Consider the following 25,994-nt stretch of genomic DNA (forward strand, 5'->3'; position numbering starts at 1 on the left):
TGGATCAATAATATCCATGTTGTGCATCTCACTAGGAAGTATGTTGTAGGTCATCTTGCAGCTGTACCTAGTTTTCTACAGTGCTGCCTAGAAAATCTGTATTATTTAGCTCAGGTTGTAGTATGGTGGTTTTTTTGGTTTTTTTAGCTGTAGAGTTGCTCAGTTTAAATTCTCAAGGTTTTGGCCGGCATGGATATCCTTTTGGCAATATCAAAATACTTCAGCTATGTAAAACTTCAGTGATAGGTACTAAATGAAACTTTGCCACTTTAAAACACACAGCTTACACTTTCTTCAGAAACTATACCCAACATAAAAATGTAAACAGGATTCATGCACAAATCCAACAGAAAACCCTTAGGTAAATTCTTTCTAGTTCTGCTCACTGAAAAACAAAATGAGTTTTCAGACTCTAGGGTCTCTCTCTGATATACCTTACCACAGATATGCCTGTCAACTAATGAAAGATGGCTGTTAGTTTAAGAACACTTTTTTCCACACCCTGATGGCTGTCTGATAGCCAGGATCTAAATCAAACAGAGCTTTGTGCCTTGGGCCGTGCCTCTGTAAACCTTACTGTTTAATTAAGCAACAGTATCAGAGATCATCCACATCATATAAACATTGTATTACTTCTTTTAAATATTTACCTGGTACACAAAGAACACTTGGGAGTTTTTGAATCAAAGAAACATCAGAATTAGAAATTCAACAGCTGTTATGAGAAAAAATACTTATCTCATGCTTACTTACTCTTTGCATTTAACTCTTCTTATCTAAAAGGCCATTTGGCTGTTAAAATTTGCTAAGACTACAAGATTCTGTTAATCCAGACTAGAGAAAAATAATACAATTTGCCACTACAGTACTGTTTTTCCCATTAATATATATTGGATGCTTGTAGATGGGACAACCCCAGAATGAATATCAGCTTCAATTTCCATTTAGTATTCCCAATGAATAATGTTTACAATCCAGATACACTATAATGCTTCTCCTACCAAGCCAAATGTTGTATTTTGGGCAACAAGAGGCAGAATTTTCCCTGAGATGATGCTTTTTTCATGCACTTTAATTAATTCAGAAAATCCCAAGTTCACTGGCCACGAAGCAGCACTACAAGTTTATGTGTTTATTGAAGTCTTATTCTTGGCGAATTACTACAATGGCAATTGGGAACAGTTTTTCTGTTGCTGTTGCTTCAGTAGCAGACAGTGTGATATTATCTTGAACATTTCTGCAACTCGTTACTGCCTTTTATTCTTCCTCATAGACTTGCAGATGAATAGTCAGAGAAACTCTCATATGCATTGGCAGTTTCCCACATCAACAATGGTTTGTTTTGCTGCTCGAAAATGGACTTAGGAGGCTGGTCCCAGTGGTCATTAGCTGGGCTTTCCTCATTTAGTTATTTTGTAGATAAAATATCTCAGATCTATACTATCCTCAAAAGATACCAATCTGATCAGAATGTGAATGAGGAAAAGAAGCTGTATGACTTATTCACCCATTCCTGGCAGCAGAAGGGCCAAGTTACAAACACTGATTCTTCTAGAGCTGTGAGAAGCTGTGAACTCTTGCTGTGAAAGGCAGTGCAGGTCTGACAGGATGGGTGATATGGTCCTTACATTGCTCTTGTTTTGTCCTCTGGCAGGACCTAATCAATACCTGTGGGTAATTGCTCTCCCCTCGTGAGGTCTTTTTAGTATGGAATACAAGTAGATGCGGTGTGCTCACAGCTGTGTGGTGATCTGTAGGAGGCGTGCATAAATCCATCCCGACTGAAAGGTGACAAATGGAGGGAAGCTCACAGAGAAAGCAAGGGATCTTACTGATATTAGCAAACAGGCATGGCATGATTTATATATAAAAGTACATAGTAGCCTCTTTCTGCTTTGGCTGCCTATAATCAACTGCATTTTCTTGTGTTCTCAGGGCATTTAAGTTCAGTGTCTAATCTCAGATTGTCATTGCAGAGTTCAGTCTCTCACCGCACAGCAGACACAGATACCAAAATAACCCAGGAAGCAAAACTTCTCCGTGTTCTCCCTTTCAAGTAACATGCCAAAACAACAGCTGTTATCACTTCTAAGTTGAGTAATTTGATGCAACCCATTTCTTACTGTTGCAGCTGGTGTTGCTGAAGTACTGCAACTCCATTGGTACAAGTTCATGCATTTGGAAAAATGCTCTTCATGATGAACTTCTCAGCTTTGGACTGCATCTACTATGTGATTAAGGCCTGTGTTGTCTTATAAACTCTCTGGAAAGCTCATCTTTGCATAAGTTTCTTATAGAGGGATCTAGGCATAGTGACTAGGATTTTAATTAATTTATTTGTCACAGCATTTATTGTTGGCTGGGGTAGACACTAGATTGATTGTGAAATTGAATGACAAGAAAATACCCTGACCATGGGACAGAAACTTATTTGTGCTAAGAACCTAAATAATGCAATAATTAATAATTCTTTGCAGCAAAGCAATGAATCGTGTGTAGATTTTTGATAGAAGCGTGTTCTATCAACCAGCTGAAAGATGTATTTATGACCCTTGAATCAGAGTTGGCTTGGCTACCAATTACTAGCAAACAGGGAAGCAGAAAAACTAGACTTTATACAAGATATCTTCAGTGAAATTATATTGAAATGGGTCAGGATTTGTCTGCTAAAAAAATCTAAAGCTCCATTAGTGCAAAGCCTCCTATTGCCACTCTTGGTCACCATAGAGAAGGAGAAAGCTTCCACTATGTCATCTATTACATCATTCAGGCAGTGCAAGTAGATCAAAAACATGCCATTTCCTCCATTGAAGATATTTCTTTATAAGATGAAAATTGATGTGCTGAGCAAGGGGCTGCCATAACTAAGGTGAGCATTGTGATCTATACAAATAGCAAACCTTTCAAACTCCATGCAATGGAGTTGTATTGTTTCCAATAACACAGATTTTTCCAGGTGGAGGGTTCCTTCTTTTTTTTTCCCTAAGTTGCAGACAAGGCTTACTGAGTTAAGGTGTTTCCTTAGCATTCATTGCGATGTGCTGTATCAGTACAAGACACTGAATATATTTTTTCTGTATATATTTTCAACTGATAGTGTATATTACAGTGTACATGGCTCTCACTGCAGAATGTCCCTTGTGCAGAAGTTCTGCAAAAGCCACAAGCTGACCATCCTTGCCAAGAAAACAGTGACAGGTTCAGTCCCTAGGACATAAACATACATAGCCCCTTCATTAATCAGTGGTGAAATTTCCTACACAACCCACAGAAATACTTGCATGGAGCAGCTAAAGGGAAAGTAAAACTTGTTGCATGGACCCTCAAGCCAAAGTACCTGTCACTAATACTTGCCAAAGCTAATTGGAACTGCTGGTTCAGAATACAATACCATAACTGCTCTAGGGCCAACACTTTAAAAAAATTGCCTAATTGCCAAAATTGAATCTAGAACAATTGTCCAGGTAAGCAGCATTCGGGAACTTTGCGGGCAGTAGGTCCTGTACACATCCTGTTGATTTCCCCATCAATTCAAAATAATCACTCCTCTTATAAAGAGACATCAGTTCTCCATTCTTATTCTCTGGAGGAAACCAGGAAAGGTAATCTAGTAATGAAAGAAGTTGAGGTAAGCAGGTTTAACAGCTTCTTTTTGCTTTCTATGCAAGCCCATTGCAAAGGTACATGTTGAAATTATGTGGGGTTTTTAACTATTTTCTTAACTCCTTTTATTCTTCCTATAAAAAACATCAGCCTCAAACTTCTTTGGTTTATAAACAGAGATACTGAGTGACTGATATATTGAAAGCTTCCATTTTATCATGTTATTTCCTGTGTCTATAAGAAATACATGTAGATCTTCTGACTTCAGTCAACCTGGTTCTCTTCCAGTTTCTTCCCTCTTCAACAGGATGTGTCTGACATATTGGTGTGTGCTGTGATAATTGTACAGTCTCAGAAACTGAGACTAAAGTAAGAAAAATCTCACATAGAAGTTCTGCTGCTTCTGCCAGAAGCTCAGTTCAGATGAGGTGGAAGGTAATTTGGTTTTGTTTGAGGCTGGTATTTTGTCCTCCAGAGTCTCAGTTTAGTTATATCTAAAGTTCCTAATTCCTATAGTTATGGAGTAAGTTTAAACAACTCCAGGTGAAGAAGGTGATGTGTGCCTGTGTTTGCAGAAATTCTGAATAAATGGCATTGCGTATCATGAAATATTTTCTTTGTGTCAATGTGTTGTCAGGTTTTTAGCGGCAGTTATTGAACTGAGATCACTCTATTAACTTTTTCACTGTTCTTTACACTGTATAAAAATGAAGATCGGCAAATAAATAGAAAATATTGTACAGGCAGATATTTTGGGTTGGTCTCATCCTTGGGAGTTTCCTGAAAAGCTGTGTCATTTTCTCCCTCATCTTTCTGACAGGAACAGCCCACTATGCAGCAGGAAAAACCTAACTTTGGCTTTTGTCCACCAGGGATGAGTCAATCATATGGTGCCTGATTCAGCTCTGCGGTTTCTTTGTCCTAGTGGCAGCTCCTCTTCTCTGGAGAACAAAAGTAGATGCATTATTACATTGAAGACAACACATATGGGTCGTGTTTTCAGCCTTTTCTGAAATCTGACAGCTCACAAGATGTATATGAAATAGGAACTTGCGAGTGCAATGAGAAGTAACCAGTGGTTCGCAGTTTCATTTGGTGCACTGTCTGATGACTAGGAAGGGAATTTAGCAGATGGTACATTAAGAATGAATAAACAGATGTGGTTTACATATAGGGTATATTTAAGGTGTGAGCATGTTCTGGGTGGTAAATGTTAGACAAGTCCAAAGCAAAGCTGAGAGCAGTCATGAAAGAGAAAGAGCATTGAAGGCAACAGAAACAAAACTCACATTTGGGGAAAGAGAAGAGTACAGCTGTCCTATTTGTGTACCTTTCCCTAGGTGACTGATCTGGGCCATTGCCAGAGGCTTCTTGCATCTTTGCATCTTGCATATGAGATTTCTTGCATCTTTGCCTGAGCCTGTGTGGCAACTCTATCTCCTTAACCTTTCTTCATTGCTATTTATGTTTTTCTTTTGCTATTTTAATTATAAAAAATAATGACCCGTTACCACTGTTCTTTGCAGGTAATCACTTTAAAAAGATTTGAAAAAATTGGGAATTATCACAAGATGTTTTCCGTGTCTTTTGAATCAGCCTATTAAGTATCAGAGCTTTTCTTATACTCCCCTTAACCAAGCAAAAATCCACATGTGGGTGGATTGTGGGGACAGGACAATTCTACCTGGTATAAATAAGGATATGTGAACAATGGCATACAACTTGTCTTTAATTCACTGGACATTACTAAAGTGGTGTATTTTTATCTTGGACTACATGTGACTGGTGTAAGTTATGCCTTATCTACTGGGTGAGGGTTTTTTTTTTTCATTTCATTCTTATCTCTTTGTGTCCATGGAATATGCCTTCTGAAATATCAGAGATGTGCATGTATTTGAAGACTTATTGATGGGCTTGAGGGAAAAAGCATGATGCTTTCTGTAAAACATTCGTGACCACAGAATCATCTGTTCTTCTTAGCAAGAGAACATAGAGCCCTGTAGAAAAGGAAGGACCTGAGACATGGGAAAATGGATTAATCTTGTGACTTCTCCTGGGGGTCATTATGTTGGTTGGGACAGTTGGAGTTTCATAGGAATTAAGGTCCAACTGTCTGTACATCCCCAGCCATTAAATTTTACCTAGATATCTTTTACCAAGGATAAAGACTTGGATTTCATTTCTAAAAATACCTACCCTGGCCACATGTAGAGAATGAGATGAACTAATGGTTCATCAGTACCCAAACACTAAAAAAAAAATGCTTAAACAAGCCACATTTCTTAAAGGAGTCTCTCAGTTTTTAATTTATAAAATGAGAATAGAAACATAATAATACTTTACAAGGATGTTTGAGGCCCAGTCATAAATGCTGAGGGAACTTTAATTGAGAGAGTTGCTTGATAGTGTAGGCTCTATTAGCTGGAAGAGGAGTGCATACAAAACTGAATTTACTGACACTCAGCTCTTATTTGCTGAGGAGACTGTCTCAGAACAGATGAGTGTGAGACATGTTTATTTTAAGTCTGCACAAAATTAGACCTTGGAAATCTTTTTGAGAATTTTTGCATGCTTGTCTAGAGTGACTAGGTGCCTTGCCTTTTTTAGCTAATACTGTATTTAAAACATATTTATAATAAATGTACTTGCATGCTATCTAATATAAATAATTGATTACTTAGAATAAATATTCATTATCTCAGGCATAAAACTCACAGAAGACTAAGTCAGTTGTGAGCCTGTCCCAGGTCTTAATATCCATATCATTGACTTTCCTACAGTACCCTGCAGATTTTCCATCCTACCATTTTAAGCTGTAAATTTTCATCCAAATAAGCAACTGTCTGCTTTCCTGACATACCCACAGCTCTTCCTCTTGTGCTGTGTTCAGCCAGTTGATATCCACAAGATGTCAGAGCATATCAAGAGTGAGGAGGGTTAACCTTTCAAAACTGTTTACTTCCATATGTGACCATATTTTGCAGCACTGCAGTATTGTGGCACAACCTCTAAGTATAGCCTTTAGATGTGTTTCTAGGAACACTGGCTTATAAATAAATACAGTTGACAGTCTGTTGATCACAAGCCTATATTTACCACAGAGAAGCTGACGTGATGTCGTGAAGGATTTGACAATTAACCTTGAAAATTCCGAACGTGTCTTCAACATCTATTGAAATTTTTCTGATTAAAACCAAAATTTTTAAAGTAAGAAATTTATGGCACAGGGTTCCTTTGGATTACAGAAGATAATCACAAATTCGAAAGGGGCAAAAATAATTTCCCCTCCATCAGAGTGACAGATAGGATTTTTTTAATGTTTCTGGACTTGCTATTTGATGTTTCAGCTGGGTAAACATCAGTGAAGCAGTTTGCTATACTGCTGCTTCTTCTGAGCATTTGTATTAAGTTAACTCAGAAGAAAAGTTGGCCATGTCTACTTTCCCTCCCAGAAGGTCATTCTAATGGTGCTTTAGCCTTATCTCGGATTTTTCATTGAGTTCTATTGTTTAAGTAGGAGCTTCAGCACAGAAGAAAAGCAAGTTCATGGGTGCATGACTGACTGAAGGAATAAAAAATGATACAGGGGCATCTTAGCTGGATAGAGCCGTGGAAACAGCATAGGAAGCTTTTAACAGTTATCAGAAGAATACTACCACTGAAAACATAGTTCAAGTCTTGGGGAAACTAATTTTCCCAGACAGGCAGTGAACATGTTCTCAGCAAGGGACTGGGTCAATGTGCCCTCAGGTTACATTTCCAAAACTGTAATTGAAATGGAACTGGCACTAAGGATTCAACATAAGGGTTTCTTTTGAGCTGTAGTAGGAGTCTTATAGCAAACTTAACATCAATGTTATTTTTAGATGTGGAGATCTTGGCCCATAGGATTTCATCTGAAGTGCTTTAACATCTAAGTCCCATTGACATCAGGGGGGTTAAACACTTAATTACTGCTGAAGCTTAAGTTACTTTTGAAACTGGAAACAGGAAATTTCATAAATTTCTTATGATGGATTTAACATGACTCAAATTCTATTGAATTATGCATTGCCTTTGCACTTCATTGTGCCATGGGTCAACAAACAAGAAGTTTTACCCCTAAAGTGAAATACTGGCAAGTACAGCCAGCACAAGAGAGAATTAAAAAGCAGCTCTTTATGTTTCTTAGCAGTACTCTTTTCCTTCTGTGTGACTATGTGCCTCTACTGAAAACCACTTCTGGTGAGCCTTATTTTTCCAGAAAGACTCACAGGTGTTTTCTGGTTGCTTAAAATGCATTAAAACTTTGCTCAACTTTCCTTCCTCCCTCCCTCCCTCCTTTACGGTCTTCTCTCACAAACATGTACCTTAGGTGGTTTTCTGAGGCTTTGATGCTTTGCAACTGAGGAAAGAGCCTTGCATTGCTTGGCAGGCTGACCTATTTCACAAACACAGGCAATTACTCCCACCACAGAGCAGCCCTTAATTCACAGCCAGGGACTGTAGAAGAGCCTTCTGGTGTGCAATGATCCCCTGATGCCCTGGAAGACAAGTAGCTGTTCCCTCCTGTGCAAAGACTGTGGCCTTGGGAAAGGCGACGTGGCTCCACTCCTCCAAAGCTCGTCAGCAGAATCAATAATCCTTTAAAACTGTCAGTGGCAAAGGCAAGTGACAGCCACCTTCCAGCTGCTTTAATTTACACCACGATAATGTGTTGGCAAACTCCCTCAATCCATTCTCCTACTCTGAAAGCTGAGGACCTACATTTCCTATGGCAAATATATGTGATTATGCAAGTGTCTGTCTTCAAAAGTGCAAGGGGTTCTTTCATTAATTTCATCCCAGGAAACCAAAACTGAGCAAACTAATTATATTAGCAATGTCAATTATTTAATTAATTGACAATTTAGCCAAGGTATGCAGTGCTTGCCTTTCAAGATTTAAAGGCGTCCTGTGCTGTGGATGCCTGCTGCATCGAGCCCACCTGGACTGGCATCCCATTTTTCCTCAGTTCTGTTATCATGCATGCCTTATAAAGTCATTTATTATACAAATTGACTACTTCAATTCCTTTTCCTGGATGGTGTTTGCATTTTTAAAATGCAGTGTGGAGTGTTTGCTCATTAGTCACTATTCTTTAGCTGTCACTCAAAATGGCTGCATGACTTGATTCCCTTCTGGTTAAAAAAAAAAACAGAGAAGCTGCCACTCAAGTTTACCAAGCAGTCCAACAATAGAGAAACTGCAAGCCCAGAATATTCTCCAGTTTCTGTAATTATACACTGAGCAGAGTAATAGAATAATTGGCACTCATTACATGAGTTTAAGTGTTCACATTATTAACTTCTATTTTGAGGACATTATTATCATGCAATAATAATACAGATCAGGTTGGTGATACCTGGTATACAATAACTTTTGTAGAGTTAGAGAAATTTGTTAATATCCTGCTCGCAAACATGCCAGTAAAACTGCTGTTTGAGTTCTAAAGATGCAATAGAAATTTCTAAAGACAAGTGGCCGATCTTGAATATTTCCGAAAATAACTGATTTAAGCAAATATCCTTATTTAGACAGTGCTGCTATTAAATTGCTATTTAAACAGCAGAGTATATACCCTGTATATACTCAGAGGTTCCAGATATAGCTATGCTGGAATGTGCCATTGGCCAAAAATAATAAATTCAAGTTGCAGTGTTTGATTGAATAATTGTACTGAGTATATGAGATAAGATGTTTTTAAAAGGCTCATAGGGGTTTAGTGAACCAAATTGTGCTAATGACCCATAGAATTTATGCTCATAAATACCCAGTCCTCAAGTCTGTTTCAAATCAGGAAAGCCATTGGAATTTTATGCCTCTGCAAAACTGATCTAAGAAGAATTAGTTCACCTAACAGTTACTGCCAGTGAATTAGCATGAAACCCATTAGAAATTTTTGTGCACAAATGCAAAGTCTTGAACAAACCTATCACCACAGTGATAATCTTGTGAATGGTATCTAAGGCTGGAAAAACTCCAGGAAAACGTCTCTCTTACTCACCCAAAGGCATGCCAGTGTTTGCAGCAGGCATTCTCAGCATGCTTGAAAGACAGTGTTTAAACACCGTCTTGGGTGAGCACAGGCACAAGGCTTCGCCTCCAGTTGTAAGAAGATAAACTAAGCACTTCTTGATCTAGAATGCAGAAAGCTGCTGAGTTGGTAAGATAGCTTGATTTATATAGCTCTTGAGAAATGGCAGTTGTGATAATTCTGAATGGTCGTTGCTAGCCAGTGCTTGAAAGAGTGAAATAAATACCTGTCACTGCCCACAACTGTAAAAAGTCTAATTTGAAAACACTCTCTCCCTCATGCTTGGACCTATTTTCAAAGCCCAGTTGCTTCTGGCAGATTAAGTGGAACCCAACTGGCTTCCTAAACATACAAATTGTTTATCTTTTTGGTAAACTGATCGCTCAGGAAAGAAGTTTCTGAAGATCCAGCTTGATGCTGATGAGCCAATGTCTGCAGTGCAGACACAGATTGTACTGCTGGCTCTGGGCAGTGGTGCTTGGGTCCACTGATAAGCACAGCATTGAGGCAGGCAGGTAATTCAGTGTTTGAAAGTTTAGCCAAGGAGCCTGCTGCAAAGTGGTACTCAGGTGGAATTGAAGCCATGCTCTTTGTGGCTGGGACAATAGACTCTGCTTTAAAACTCCTGGGTTCCTATTCTTGAAAGGGCTTTGTATGTTGATATTTCAGGCAAATCATTCAGTTCCTTTTTCTCTGGTTCATGCATCAGGAAAATGGATATCACGCTGACATTCTTCATCAGATATTTTAAGAATAATGGAATGACTACAGAGAGTACTAAAATATTTTGAGAAAAGGTGTTAGATCTGCAAAGAATTGTTAAATGTCCCATTCATGGGAATACGTACATTCTGGGAGCTAGCATTGCTCCTCTTGAAGAGCTTAGAGGAGTACAATGGAGCTGTAACAGGAAATTTCGTCACCTTTTCAGCATGGATAAAGGAGAGGGAATCTTATACTGGGGACAGAAATAATGTCTTTTGCTAACTGAATATTGTCAGACACCATTTTTTGTACAAACATCACTTGCATTTCCCGGAAGCCCCTGAGATACTCGGTTTATGAACTCTTTGCACTGAGAATAGGCTGTGTTGAGATCATGCCTATGACTTTATCTATTTTAATGTTAAATTATGGATTTATGGATCTAGGTACTCTGTGAATAGCATAAATTATTTTAATGCAGACAGAAACATGATGTGACAGCAAGTAATTACAAATATATTCCTGCAGTCTACGGAACTTTACCTGATTACTTGACTATTGTATTCAGAGTTTCCTCACCTCATTACAAGAAAGAGAGGTAATAAAAATGTATAGAGGCACAGGGCAGGAGTTATTCTGATGACATAATTTGCCAAATAGAAGTGCTAGTCAGAACAGAAGAAAGTGAATTGAAATGCCCTAGGTAATGAAGGCTGCTTTGGAAAGACTAGGAAGCAGTGAATACCCTTGCTGACTTGATAGTTACTCACAAAAGGAGACCTTTGTCCTCAATATGACATGTTGTACTAGAATATGAAGCAGGTAACATGGTGTCATAGGTTAGCAAGCATAGTCCCGGAAGGGACGTCCTTGCTAAGGGGTGCTTACAGTTTCCTCTGGGAACTGATAGAACCTATCAGCTGGCCAGTTTGGATATGGACAATTCTCTAAGCCACTTAAAGTTGTGATCACCTCTGTGATCCACATTTAAGAATAGGCAAACTCCCCCTCCAAGTTCTCTCTCGTTTCCGGCCCTGGGACAGGCGGCTGCAGGGCCCGAGCAGGGCCCAGTGGGCCCGGCCCCTGCTCGGGCCAGGCCGGGCCGGGCCACGGCCATCCTGAAGCCATGGACCTGTTCCAGCCATGGAACCCCCCCCACTGCCTTGCCGTGGGCAGCCAGAGCGGCTCGGCTCTCCCCCCTCTCCACTGCGATAAGAAAAATTCAACATTCCAGCTGCAAAGCTGCAAGGCCAAGGTGAGATTAACCCTTTTTATTGCTGTGAAGAGCTGAAAACCTGAGGGAAGAGAGAGAGGAGATGCTTAAAGCTGAAATTCTGTTGTGAAGCTATGATATATCAGAGTATCCCGTTGTAATTTCATAAAGATATGGGGGGTGGAGTGTTCAACTCGTAAGCAAAAGCACCTGCGCTGAGATAGGCAGATGCTGACGCAGCTGTAATTTCATGAGAAGTTTGGACAGGGAGAGATGAACCAGATGAGGACTTTTGCTCCAAACGGGAAAGGAGGAAACCTCAGTCCCTAGAGATGAACCAGATGAGGACTTTTGCTCCAAATGGGAAAGGAGAAACCTCAGTTCCTAGAGATGCTCCCAGAGATAGTCCTAACGATGAAGATGATGAAGACCCTTTGCTCCCAGGGAAGGAGAAGGGCCTCTGTTTTTGTTTCTGAACGGCTCAACCTTAAAATTGTACCCCAAAAAACTTCAAGAGTGGACCCTCGAAAGCAGTTGCGGGAAAAGCTGCAAGTCGGGGGAAAGGACTCACACGCAGGCAGAGAGACTCCTCTTCCTAAATGGACTGAACAATATTTGGAAGTGGGCGGCTGTCTCATTGTGATAATGTTTTCATAGCATGAGCAAGAAGAGACTTCTCTTTCTAAATGGACTGAACAAGGTTATTATGGAAGCGGTAAACAGACTGAACATCTTAAGGGTTGTCTTTGAACATTGTCAGTGGGAGAAGGGAGGAAGGTAGGGGGAGGAGGAGAGTTCTGAAGGTGGTATAATTTTTTTTCTTCTTTTAGGTCTGTTAATAAACTTCTTTATATTCTTTCAAGTTTGGTGCCTGCTTTGCATTTCTCCTAATTCTTATCTCACAGCAGATAAACAGTAATGAGTATTTTGGACCAAACCACTACACTAAATTGGTGTTTCTGCCTGGTTTCAAACCGAACCCGCGACACATGGATAAAACTTTCTTTAAAATTAAGAATATTAGCTTCTTATGAAATTTGTTAATGTAGCACGATCTTTTAACAATTTTTTTTTTTTTTAAATAACCATAGTTGTTCAACGGGATTTTAAAAAACCCTGGCTGTTTAAGGAAAGCAGATGAGCTGGCTTGAGGGGAAAGCCTGAAGAACAACAAAGAGGTACAACCTGTGTGTGACTACACACAGGCTGGAAACCAGAGCAGGGAGTTGCTGGGACAGGATGCTGCTGCATGAGAGGGCAGCTGTCTGGTTTTATGGTGGACCACAACACATTCCTGAACCAGAAAGCTCTGATCTCAGTGCTCCAGTCATCAAGAGGTTTTATCTAAATGCAGATGCCTGAGCACCTTGTCCCAGTGCTGGGATGGGTACAGGGATAAGGAGATACCAGATGAGATGGACACCGAAGGGAGGAGGAGGGCTAAGAGTTTGGAGCACCTCTACAGAAAACAAATATATTATCTGGGAAACCTGCGGGAAAGCAAGAAGTATAAGGAGCATTGGGAAAAAAGCAGTTTGAAAACCTTGCAGATGAGGTGACAAAGAGAACAGGAAGGTGTCTCAGAGAATTCGGGAGGGAAGTGATGCTGAATCTTTTTAGGGTCAGAAGCAGTAGAAGGAAAATATGCAGAACTGAAATGGACAAGACGTTTAAGCTATGGCTTATGGTGGTTATTTTGTGAGAGGAGAAGGAAGTGTTGAGTGTCTCAGAAAGATAAATTAAATCACACTCTTTCCCCTTGATAGACATTGCTTTTCCAAAACAGACTAAGGAAAACATCTAAACAACTTTGTAATCATATGCTGTTCTAAATATAATCAAAACAAAATCTCTCAGTCTCCTGCTTCCCAAATCAGGTTAAGATTTAAAAAAACCTAATAATTTAAGTATGCTAGGTTATTGCAAGAGTGTTGCATTTATTCTTAGGTAGTATCAAGGCCCATAATATGTTTCAAAACAGTCAGTAATAGAAATAGAAAAATCTCAAATTCATTATGGTATAACCACATCAGAAGTGCTAAGAGTTCAAATTAAATACTAGGAGACCAAATATAATTTATCTTGGTATCCTAACATTAAAACTTGTAGAGACATAGAGACAATCTATATGCATACTGAATGGATTTGTGATTAATGTGAAATATTTTTTCTGACCAGTGCCAGAGTGTTTGGGGAAAGGTATTTTGTATGTGCTCTAGTAAGAACCACAATTATTAAAAAAAAAAAAAAAAGAAAAGAATTTTCCTAACCTATTTACTTTATCTCTCTGTGGAAGATCATTTACTCAAATAGATCATGGCACTTTTTTTTCTTTAACTGGGAATCTGAACTCTTTGAAGTGTATTTTCATATTACCTTTCAAATCTCAAAATGGGATATTAGTTTGTCATGGTGTTGGTTTTGATTCTTTGTTTGGCAGTGTGTTTATGGCATGGCTCAGAGGGCTTTCTATGAGCTCTGTTTTCTAATGAACAGCTGTGTTTATAATTGACTGAGAGGGGCGAGTTATCTAAGTGTAGTTGTAGCAGAGATAAGCTATTTTTCTGCAGGCTGAATGAAGAGTCATTCACAGTTGCACATCCAAACAACTACCAAAGCCGGAGGGAAAGAACTTATCATCACCTTCCCCCAACTGAGGGCACACACACTATCCTGTTTCCTCTCCAAATCAGAATTAATAAGGTGGGCCGGAGTAAAGGTATTCTATTAGTCTGGTATATTCACCAGTAGGTTTAGAACTACTGCTTCTGGGCTTTTGTCAGTTGTTGCTACTGCTGCTGATGTTGAGAAAAGACTGGATTTTTATATGAACTTGTTTACTTAGGTAACTGTTATAGATTGAATGCTTTATTATTGTTATTCTCTTTGTTAAAATGTCCCACTGATGTGAATTGATAACTTCTTGATCATCAGTGTCATAAAAATGCCTTGCTAATCTGCTGTCACATTGTATCAAAAAAACAATAAATCAAATAAATGTTGGGTATGCAGCTGACTGTCACTTCCCCCTTTGTGTCTGCAGAGAATCTGATTTACAGTCACACTGATGTAAAACTAATACTCATTTATCTTCACTTTGAGGTAGATGCTCAGCAGTCTTTAAAACATAATCTAAGTCTTTGAGTTCCATTTGCAGGGCCCTCTTTGTGTTCTGTGTCCAGCCTGAACTATATCATGTTCCAGCCTGGAGGACCCTGTATTGTATGTCTATAGACACTGAAACATTACATTTTAACAAAATATTGGAGAAGTAGATAAGTTCAAGAAAACGAGAGTGCCTAAATCTTTCTGTTCTTTACTTGAAGAAAAACTTTTTTCGAGCAGCAAAAGTAATGAAGCCTCATTTCCTGCCTTAACCATTGCTCTGAAAATATATCTATTTTTTTCTCAGATCCCCTGGGTTCTCACATTGTACTGTTCACTCCCTGCTTTATTCCAAGTTCTCTCTCATGACTTTGGGTTTGGATGGCTAAGAGGCAATATCTGCTGGGATTAGCTCAAAGTTAGATCTATGTGAATTTGCCAGCTGCCAGGGACATATTTATTCACTTACTAATTGGTCCCTAGCTGTTGCAATAAAAATGCCTGAAGGCATAAAAATGCCTAAAATTCAGGCATAAAAATGAAATGCCTGAAGTCTGCTATACTTTAAGTGGGAACATTTCTTTGGGCCCTTCTCTAGATGCCATCTTCCCTGAACTTCACAGAAGTTAGTATCTTTGAGACATCTGTTTCTGTGTCAAATTCTGTTGAAATCAGTTGGTCATTCTTAACAATTGCCATGGAGCAGACTGATGTGCAGATGCATAAAGAAACAAATCTTAAAATTTTAAAAGAAAGTGTGCACAGAAATAAAAATTAGTATAGATTATCCTGACTTTTATTCAGCATAAAATATTAGGAATGTCAACTGTGTACTCAGGTAACAAAGAATTAGAAGTGAGATAGTAGAATTCTGCAACCTCTTTTTTTTTTATTGGATATCAGGACTTGTTACCCAGACCTGTTATCATTCACTGACAAGCTCAAAAGTTAGAATGATGATAGCCACTATAATGAATAATGTATAAACATATTTTTTAAGTTCATGTGACTTAAAATCACATGAGATCTTGAAGCAGGAAGGAGTAGAGCTAATACAAAGTGTGCTAAGATCTTTCATCCAGATGGATATGAAAATTCGGAAAGAATGACTGAGGGAGTGCTCAGGAGCACCTGCTGAATGCCTGTCCTTGCTCTCATCTTGTTTGATAGCCTTATGGATGATGACATGATCATTTGCCAGCTGGGTTTCCAGTGACTTGCATTTCCAGGCTTTCTGTGCAGAGATGTGAGGGTAGTTGATAGTGCTCAGGACAGCTACCATCACAGGCCAATCTGAGTGACTGGTCAAAATTATCGCAACTAACTAATTATGGTTTTATACAGGAAAGTGTATTTGACAATCAGAAACACAGACTATACCCATAGGATGGGAAATTCCCTGCCTTAAAAATTCAGAAGATGACATTGCAGTCAGGAGAGAGAAGAGCTTTTTCGAGATCTCGGTGTCAGGTTGAGGCTTTGAACCATATATTGATCCATGGATGAAGAGAAAAAAAATATACAGTAGACATATTAAAAAGATCAAACCACTTTGAACACCACCAATAAGACCACTGTGCCCTGTTCTGTGACTCACACTTCCTGGAGGATGGAGCCACTGAAGGAAATTCAAAGGACAGGAAAAGGATGGTCCCAGAGGCCATCAATCAACCATTGGGATATAAGTCTTTGAGGAACTCGTAAGCCTAGAGTATTGGGAAAAGGATGAAGAAGCAATTCAATCACTCTCTCTGGGTACTTACACGTTAAAAATAATTGCTTAATGACAGGACCCAGGGGAACTTTTTCAATCTTCTAAACAAGCAGCAGAAATGGAAATTAGATGCATTTAAACTTGCAGCAAGGTGAAAATTTTTGGCACGAGCCACAGATAAATATTGGAAAAGCTTTTCAGAGGAAATTTTGAGTCATTATTTTGCTTGGTATATTCAAATTGTGCCAGTTTATCTGTCTGTATGTAGTATATAACTCTAAATATACCATAGATACAAACCATACGTATCACTTACCCACATATATTGTGTGTATATATTTCAACTGCACCAGACATGCATAGATATATAGCTGTAGAGCTTCCTTACTGATAATAAATAATTTTGCAACTAATATTTAAGACAAAGATGCAAATGAGACCTAAAATAATCCAAACATGGCATGAGCTGGAAGCAGAATTAATCTCCAGAATACGCTGAATATTCTTCAAAACAGTTTGTTAGACCTTGTTTCAATTTACGTTATCTGCACAGTAGGTGAAAATATGGATTTTCTTTTGAGATGGAGAACAGGTTAGTGATTGCTTTTCCACTAACAGAAAAATAACTCTATTTAATGAATTATTGTGAAAATACGTTTGAACTTTTTCAAAATGAAAGAAACATAGCAAAGAGTTTGATCCAAAGGAAACTTCTTCCTGTACTAACATGATCTAACAGCTCCAGTTTTTCCTTTGCTAAGTGGTATTGCACAAATGCTAAATTGATTTCTTTTTCAGAGTGATGCTTATTGTGTTTTGTCCCAGAGCACCGTATCAGGCATTATCCTCAGCATATCTGCAGAGTTTAGAGAAGTTTAAAAGACAAACATAAAAAAATGCTATATACACAAAATATTTTTAGACTAATTGTGTCAAATAAGGTACTAACTTCAGACCAATTTTAATATGCAAGTGGGAGAAATATCAGTTCCTTAATGAGGGCTGAAATTTATCCCCTTTCAGAAAGCCAATATGAGCCTATGAACCACTGAAAGTCAATCCTAAAATCATGACTTAGGAGATTTAAGGGCCCCATGCTATCTTTGCGTGGAGTCAATTTTGTTGCCAGTGACCTGGTGCCATATTATGGATTTGTAATACGAGTTAGTATAAGATATTTGGATTATTTTTCATGCCAAAATGCATCTTGACTTCTAGTCTTGTCTGTGCTGGATGCTGGTCACAGCCAGTGCAATGCCTTTAAAAAAAAAAATCTCTGGTGTATTTGGAATATTGATTTATGCCTTCCTTTTCCAAATCCTCAGCAGACATTTCTAGAGCCAGTGTGATATTGCTCTTTGTAGTTCAAGGTACTCACTATGTCTTCAAAAAAATACTCAGAAGAGACAGTTTGAATTTGCCAGACACTATTTCTGATATGTTCCACCATATCGCAGCCAGTATGATCATTTCAAGCTGTTTTGCTTGTGGGATGCTGGTGGAAAACACATCAGAAAGCTTGATTAATAGTAAAAATATGTATCTTTCACCAGCTCATTTTGGGCTTAGGAAAATTGTCTTCAGCTTTTAGTACTGAGGGCTTCTGAGTAAAAAACTGATATCCTGGGAACGTTTAATTTTTAAAACTCTGAAGGTCCATGAAATATTATGCTTAAGTGATTTGAACCCAATAGAACTTCAGCCAAATCAATGGCTGAAAACAAACGGTGGATAAATTCAGACAGAAAAAAATGTGTATTTTAAAGTCAAGGCAAGTATCCCTTGGAAGGACTTTTTCTCCCTTGGTTGAAATTTTTGAATTCTTACTTACTTCTTTGAACACAATTGCAGGATTCACCCAATGTTCATGATTCAATGCTCTGTGGCTTGTATTTTACACTGACTGTTACTGTGCCATTTCACTTTAAATGTATGTCTACATCTATGAAACCCATGATTGATGTATCACATTTTTTGCATGTTTCACTATAAAAAATTAAGATAGTGAATTTGTTGTGACTATGTTAACCTAAAACAAAAAATGTTGGTAGGTACTTCCTTTCTCTGAATTTGTACTTTTCTCTACAGGCATTGAAAAACTGTATTTGTAGTAACTCTCCAATTCTCCTGGGTATTAGGTGCATTCTGCTCCCACATCCTCTCATTAAATCTCAGGAAATAATGTGACAGCTTTGATATTCTCAGACATCCATTTCTGAGGCAGCCAGTACATTGTAGGTCACTGGCAGGTGGGAAGACGCCCTTCAGGGGAAGGAGGGTTTACAGAATTTTGAGGAATGTTTCATGTATCCCTGTGAAAGGAAAAAATCTTTTTCTTGAGTGGTCCTGGAAGGAACAGGTACAACCTGGCCCCTAAATCCATGACCATGCAAACAGCTTGTGTGTACAAAAATATATTGACATGAAGTGATTACATGTATGGGTTGACCTTGGACTGCAGTCACTCACCCAGCTGCTTATTTACTCTGCTTCCTCAACATAACAGGGTGAGAAAAGAGGACAAAAAACCTTGTGGGCTGGGGTAAAGGCAGGGAGGTACTTTACCAGTTACCACCACAGGCAAAACAAGCTCAGCTTGTGGAAAATTAATTTAATTTATTGCCAGTGAAAACACATGTGGAGAGTGAGAAACATGGACAAATTAAAGCAAGATTTTCCCCTTATCCCCTTTTTACCAAATCAATTTCACTCCTTCATCCCTGACCCTTCTGCCTTCCCTTCCATGTGGCACAGGATGATGGGGAGTGGGGAGTTGCGGTCAGTCCACACCAGTTTCTCTCTCCTCCTTCTTTCTCCTCCCACTTTTCCTCTGCTTCAGCATGGGATCCCTCCTATAAGGTATAGTTCCTTCAAGATAAAACTGCTCCAGTGTGGGCTCTCCAAAGGCCACAGTTTTCTTCAAGAAGTATCCATGGGCTGAAGAGCGTAAATGTTCTCCATCGTGGTCCCTCACAGGCAGAGGGAAATTACCTGCCCCACCAAGATTCTCTCCCAGAATTGCCTGGAGAATCTCAACCCCTTTTTTCTTCTCTCACCTTAGTACTTACACTGCTGTTCTCTCATCCTTATTTTCCCCCCTCCTCCACCTGTTAGACATTTTTAAATGTCCCTTCTTAAATATGTTTTCCAGAGGCACCAATATACTGGCTTTTGGGCTCAGCTGTGTCCTGTGGTGGCTCAGTTTGGAGCTGGCTGGAAACTGGCTGGAAACTGGCTGGAAACATCTGTGTCCCACATGGGACAGGCACTGACTTCTCCTCATGGAGGCCACCCCATGTGTCCCTATCCCAACTCCCAGGCACCTGACACCCAACTAGAAAACAGTTAGAAAACAATTAGAAAACAGTTTCACGGAGAATTGATTAGGAAACCAATACTGTCTCTAGCACCACCATGCTTTCACTTCAAGAGATTTATTTCCAAATTTTGTACCATTTCAGTTCTAGTTTTGTATTGTTGCTCTTACAGTTGTTAGTCCAAAGTTTTATTTTCTTTCCCTTTTTTGATGTGTGGGTTCAGTCCACACCCACAGCAGCACCAAGCCAGCCACCGAGGTCTGTCAGGCCCCGGCCCTGTGAGCTGAGAAGGATGGCATTCAGACTGTGGGGCAGGTGACACAGTGACTTTGCAAAAGAAACAAATGCTCATAATAATTTTCTCCCTATTCATGCATATGCATTCTCATAGACTAAGTACAATATATATTTTTTTTTTAATTGTGTATTCTTTAATAGAAGACCTAAATAATCTAAATGGCATTTGCTGTGTACATCTTTGGGGGGGTTTTATGTTAATATTTTTCCAAGGCATTTCCAATAAAAAAGTTCCAGTTGATCTTGTTAGATGCCATGGAGTGGAAATCTTTGTGGCTGGTTCCTCCAAATCAGTGAAGTACCAGGATAAAATCTGTCCAGAAGCTGTGTAAGCAAAAGCATATAAAAGCTCAGCAGAAGAGTACCAGTGAAATCACAGAAATGTGGATCAACAGAAAGGCATTTCCTCAAGAGTTAAGTTCTACCAGGATTTTTTACATGTCTAGTAAACTCCACCTTTTTGTCTCTCTCCTGCTGGGTGGCAGGGAGAAGGGCTGCTGCTGCTGCCATTGGTGTTATGGAAGGTGTCCATGCACACAGAGCACTGGGCAAAGCGGTGCAGGTGGAGCTGTCTCCCATAGATGGTGCCCTGTATTTAACTTAGTGTTGTGTTCTCACAATGTTTCTTAAGAGCTAATGGCAGGGGGTTTGTTCTGCTTGGGGTTGCTGCATCCTCCAAATAATCCCTTGATTTCTGTAAGCTACTTGCAGCAAGCTCAAGGCATTGAAAGCCCTGAAATGCAGAAATCATGGAAATGAGCCTGGAGTCAGTGGGTATGTTTGTGCTGCACATACTTCACTGGAATAAAAGACACCAAATTAACTGACAGACAGGGAGTCTAGCTGTGAAAGTACGGAATCTAAGTTTAGATTCCTAACAGGCAAAGTGATCTCATGCTGTCTTGCCAAGCCTGGCAGCACACAGACTGCATGACACACATGAGTTCCTGGCAGTTGTCACTGCCAGTGAAGGACTGGACTTGATTGGTAGCTAATAAGGACTCCTAATCTGAAAGTCTTAAGTATAACACATCTTCAGTATAACAAGAAACTAACGAATATTGGAAAAATATAATTGAAAGGGAAGAGATCACCCAGCATGTGAACTAGTAACTGGCCTTAGCTGGTGTATTCTGGCAGTACAACTTCCATTCAAGTATCTGAAAGAGCCAATTACTTCTACAGATAGAGGAGAAGGTAGTGGAGCTTTTGGTGTCTGTGAAGAAAGAGAGACCTCAATTACTTACTGTGGTCTTTTGAAAAACAGAAGAGAGCCAGCCTTCATGGTTCTTGTGGTCCCTGCATGCCAAGTTGCCTCTCTGTGTTGCTTTTATTCATCGTTTATAATACAAGTGCTGAAATATTAACAACAAAAACTGGCTTAGTTTGGATTTAGGGGCAAGGCAAAGGGAAACAGTGCTTGATTTTATGTTGAAGCAAAATTATGACCATCATCCAAGTATTTAAAACTATGACTGGGATTGATGCTCAGCAGAAGCTTCTCAACACTGTCTAACAGTTAGATTTGCTAAGGTGGATATGACCTTGAGTGCAGCAAGAGATAAATCATTAGGCAGGTGTCCTGTACACACCCTAAGAAACTGCTAAAGATACAATACAATAAGCCAGAATTTTGGCAGTTAACCTTGGTCATCTACAGAGAGTCCAAACCACTGCTGGTATAAAATTAGGAGTAGGTAAAATGAGTAAATTTGAAAGTAACACAATATGTAGAATATTTCTAGACTTTCAGGGGAATGGTAAGTTGTTGTGGAGAGCCAAATTAAAGAAGCAGCTGGAAAGTGTCTCACCAGAAGTGTCTGTTGAAAGCAGCTGAGAGGAATCATGGGAGAAATTATTCCTATATATGCTATCATGTTCTATGAGTATTGTGTAACACATAGAAGAAGTAATATCAGGCATAATCCTGACTTACATTTCAACAAGGAAGTATTTCTGCCACCCATTATGCTGTATTATTCCACCTCTGTACGTACTGGGAGAAAGTTAAGCTTAATGATGAAACCATCTATATTGCCTTAAAAATCCCCAGCTATGAATGAAGCCTGTGGCAAAAACTGGAAATGTGAACTACTGGAGACTCATCCTCAGACACTGACACTCCCATGTTTGTGGGTAGCAAACAGTCTGAGTGTACAACCACAGGAGTGGAACATTTCAGTAGGGTCCCAGTCCAATCTAGAGACAATCAGATATAGTAGGACTCAAGGAAGAAGAAAAAAGTCCTTTTCTGACCTCAGGAAGTTTATTTCAGTTGAACAGAAAGCCTTTGGTCTTGATTTAGCATAGCTAATATATGACAAACTTGCTGACATGGGAAAGTAATAGGATTATTTTGGCAACATGTTTATGGGGAAATAACCCAGGTGAGGGCAAGAGCTTATATTGCCTTTTGAAAATAGGAACATATTAAAAAAAAAAGTAAGATTTATCTTTAGGTTTCATCTCACAGTATTGGCCAGGGAATGAGACCCCGAGCATGAAACACATACTGACAACCTGGACACATGGTCCTTGATATGACCAAAAGCTGCCCTTAAAGCATTCAAAGCCTCCTGTGTGCGAAATCACATATAGAAGGACAGCTTGTACACCATGACATACACTGCTGTCATACACTGTGTATGGGAACAAAAGAGTTAGTGCAGAAACCCACAGACTATTGCAAAGCTGCCTGCAAGGCTGCCTCCACAGGAATCTTTAGCTTGTGCCTATACTTGCAGAGCAGCATGGCAAAAGCTGTGTAAATATAGCAAGACATTTTCTGAAGCTGAAGAGATGCAAACATGATATGCTGTTTCCTAAAGGACTAAAATATGAACATTAGAGATCCTTGGCTTCGGTTCAGAGAAGCACCTGGAAGCTTGGATGCATGTAATGTCACTTCTCCAGCTGAGTAGGAAACTCACAAAATAGGCTTTCTTAAAATAATGTTTCAAAGTCTCACATCCCAGGCAATGTTGTCATGCCTAGATGTCCTGCTGCATTTGGTATTCCTGCTTTTAGGTGAATTTACTCCTGGAAGTGGTGAGATGAGTACAAGTTTAAAAGGAAGGATGAAGCAGAGACAGACACCTTGGCAGGAGTTTGATTTCTGAAATCAGGTTGAATGTCAAGGAGCACTTTCTCAGATTGGTTCATTCATTTGTAGGGTTTCCAGCTGACTTGAGCTGTTCTGTCCTTATGCTATATGGGATTTATGGACTGATATGATTAGAAAAAAGCCATTTATGGACTTCGATATGCCTTTAATCTTTCAAGTCCAAATCAGTTTTCTCACAAATGCCATTGAGGAGAATTTAATTTATTCTCATCTAGTTATTTGAGCTTGTTTGCTTCCTTGAAACAATATTACATTTGTAAATATATATATATATCTCTGTATATATTCTCTTTTCCTTCATATATGTTTGCTTTCACTTGTGAAAGCTATGTTTTTGGGCTTTTTATCTTGTCTTTAATGTGCTGTAGTTCATTGCAGTGTATTATGCCTTATATTTAAAGTATTTGTAGAGAAATGGCACAATCTATAAAATGCAAGTGCATATCATATATGGAGAAATTAATAATTTCAGGGAAAGAAATTAAAATTATAATTCAATCAACACAATTCTGGTTTTTGTTTATCAGACAGAAAGTCTGGTAGATTTACTATCTTGAGAACATCTGAAACTCATCTGTAATTAAAAAGTTGTCTTTCCTTTATACAAATAATATAATTAAGTAATGCAAACCATACACAGAATAAAAGAGGTTAAATTGTATTTTTCACTCCAAAGAGATTATAATTAGTTCCTGGCAGAATGTTGTCCTGATACAATGCACTGTTTTCTTGCTGTTTTGACTACTGTGGATGGGCTATGCTGCAAAGTGGGTATGTACACTCCCACTCTTTGCTATTTCAAGTATTTCAGGTGTCCACTTTAGAACCAGACAAAAGCATCTTTGCCTGATTCAAACTGTGATGTTTATCCTGTGCAAAGCCTGCATTTCTTTCCTCTTCGGGACAGAATTTTAGACATCAAGTCATATACCACAGAAAATGTTTAAAGGTTCATCTTTAGAAAAGAAAGAAACAAGAACATGCTTTCATGCTTCCTAAGGTCATTTTAGAGAATTCCTGCTTTCCTGTTCTTGTAACAGTCTGTAGTGGATGAGCATATAGTTGGTTGTGTACATATTCACTGGGAATGGCTATTTAGTCTTAATTTCCAAGATCAAGACCCTAAATACAAGTCTCATAATACAAGAGAGTCAAATACACCAGAAAGCTTCTGCAATACCCAAAAATTTTGCAGGGACTGCAGATGAGCAAGTGGGAAAGCTGGTTCTTGTTCTTCATGAACAGTGGCTCCACAGATCATGTCCAATCTCTGTTCATTTCTGAGTGGCAAATAAGTCTTCCTGACTGCAGAAGTTAAACCACCTGCATTGCTAAAGTTTTTGTTTGATAGTAATAGAAATTTCTTTTAGTTCCTCTTTTGAAATAGGGATAAAGAGGTTTATATGAACATATAGTCAGCAAATGCATCACTATATTCTAATTAATGAATTATCCATTCAGTGCTACAATAATTCACTTTATTTCTAACCATTCCCAGTGAATTATTTATATAGTGACATTTATTAGCAAGCTGCCATTTGCATCACTTTTACATCATTCTTATTATTATTAATTTACTTCCAATAATTCTTTAGTGCTTGCTCTCATCAATAAAGAAAAATGGATGGAGCCCATGAAGCATTTAACTTTATCTTAATTCTATATCCCTAACACCATTGCCAATAGCCAAGAGCAGATGCATAATATATTAACTGGCAATTCTTCCCTTTTGTGCCTCTCCTTGTCTCGTCTTTCTCTCCCGTATGCCAGTATCCCTGAGTTTGTTCTGTAAAAGCAGAGGATGATTCCCTATTAATGACTATTTAAATAACAGAATTACATAGCTATTGTGCTTGTCCCAATGACTATGAATTAATTAGCATTAGAACAGTGGAAATTTCTATGAATTTAACATTATATTCTGTATGTATAGTTGAATGATTTTACAGTTCCTGATGCAAAACTGATGATATCTCTACAAACCTCTGGGGGAGTGTGTGAGGTCGTTAAAGTTAGACTTGCAAAGAAAATATATGGATTTCTCACTCACATTATTTTTTCCTGCGCTGATAATGCTATTCTTGAGTTCTTGTTCAGAGTGGCTTGTTTGTATTGAAAGAATCTTTATCCTACTCATCTACCTTTCCCAACTTTTCCTTTCACGAGGGAAATGAACTGTGTTTTTTCAAGACTTAAAACATTCCTACAGGAAAACAAGAACTTACATTTTCAGCTCCCAGGGTTGTCATCAGAGATAATGGATACAGAAAGGCAGCCCAGTGTGAAAAAGCAAATATACAGGTCAGAAATGAAAACACCAATTTATACCATGTCTCTTTCCTGTCTTCATTGCTGGTAGCTTATTTTCTCCATGAAGGAAGATTCCAGAAGTAACACTGGTGTTTTGTCAAGCAGGCATCTGCATGGGAAGAAAAGTTATGAAGTTTTATTTAAAATTCTCCCTGGAATCCTAAGTTTGCTCTATATTTCTGCTGATTATTTGTTATTATTTTATTTTTAAAGCAAAGGGGTTTTAAATTCATGGATTCATGGGGGCTCACAACATTATTAGCACCCTGCCAGACAGGGAGAAACATTGGCAAATAATCCCTCCTGAAAGCAATTAATCTCTCTGTACTACTTACTGAGAAAAATCTTAGTGTGTTAAGCCAAGTGAATTGTTTAAATAGATTTTATTTCCATAACTTAGATTTTTTTTCTCTTTTAAAATAACGTTGGGTTTTTTTTCAAAGTAAATAGCAACATGTATTTAGGCTTAAATTTACCATTCTCCATTAATACAATTTCTTAGCATTTATAATATTTAAGTAATACATTCTTGATTGTTAAGTTCTAAAGAA

At 38.6% G+C, this 25,994-nt stretch overlaps 1 protein-coding gene and 1 long non-coding RNA gene across 2 annotated transcripts in view; one reads left to right on the forward strand and one right to left on the reverse strand.

Annotated features, from left to right (window-relative positions):
* Positions 1-25,994, forward strand: part of XKR4 (XK related 4) — a 236,768-nt gene that overhangs the window by 195,788 nt on the left and 14,986 nt on the right. The window lies entirely within an intron of this gene.
* Positions 19,395-25,691, reverse strand: LOC109144807. The gene is made up of 3 exons (XR_002045800.2): positions 25,359-25,691; positions 21,257-21,364; positions 19,395-20,333 (listed from the first exon to the last, which is right to left on the reverse strand). It is a non-coding gene; the product is annotated as an uncharacterized LOC109144807 (long non-coding RNA).

This window comes from Corvus cornix, chromosome 2 (genome assembly GCF_000738735.6).
Source record: "Corvus cornix cornix isolate S_Up_H32 chromosome 2, ASM73873v5, whole genome shotgun sequence".
Taxonomy (NCBI): Eukaryota; Metazoa; Chordata; class Aves; order Passeriformes; family Corvidae; genus Corvus; species Corvus cornix.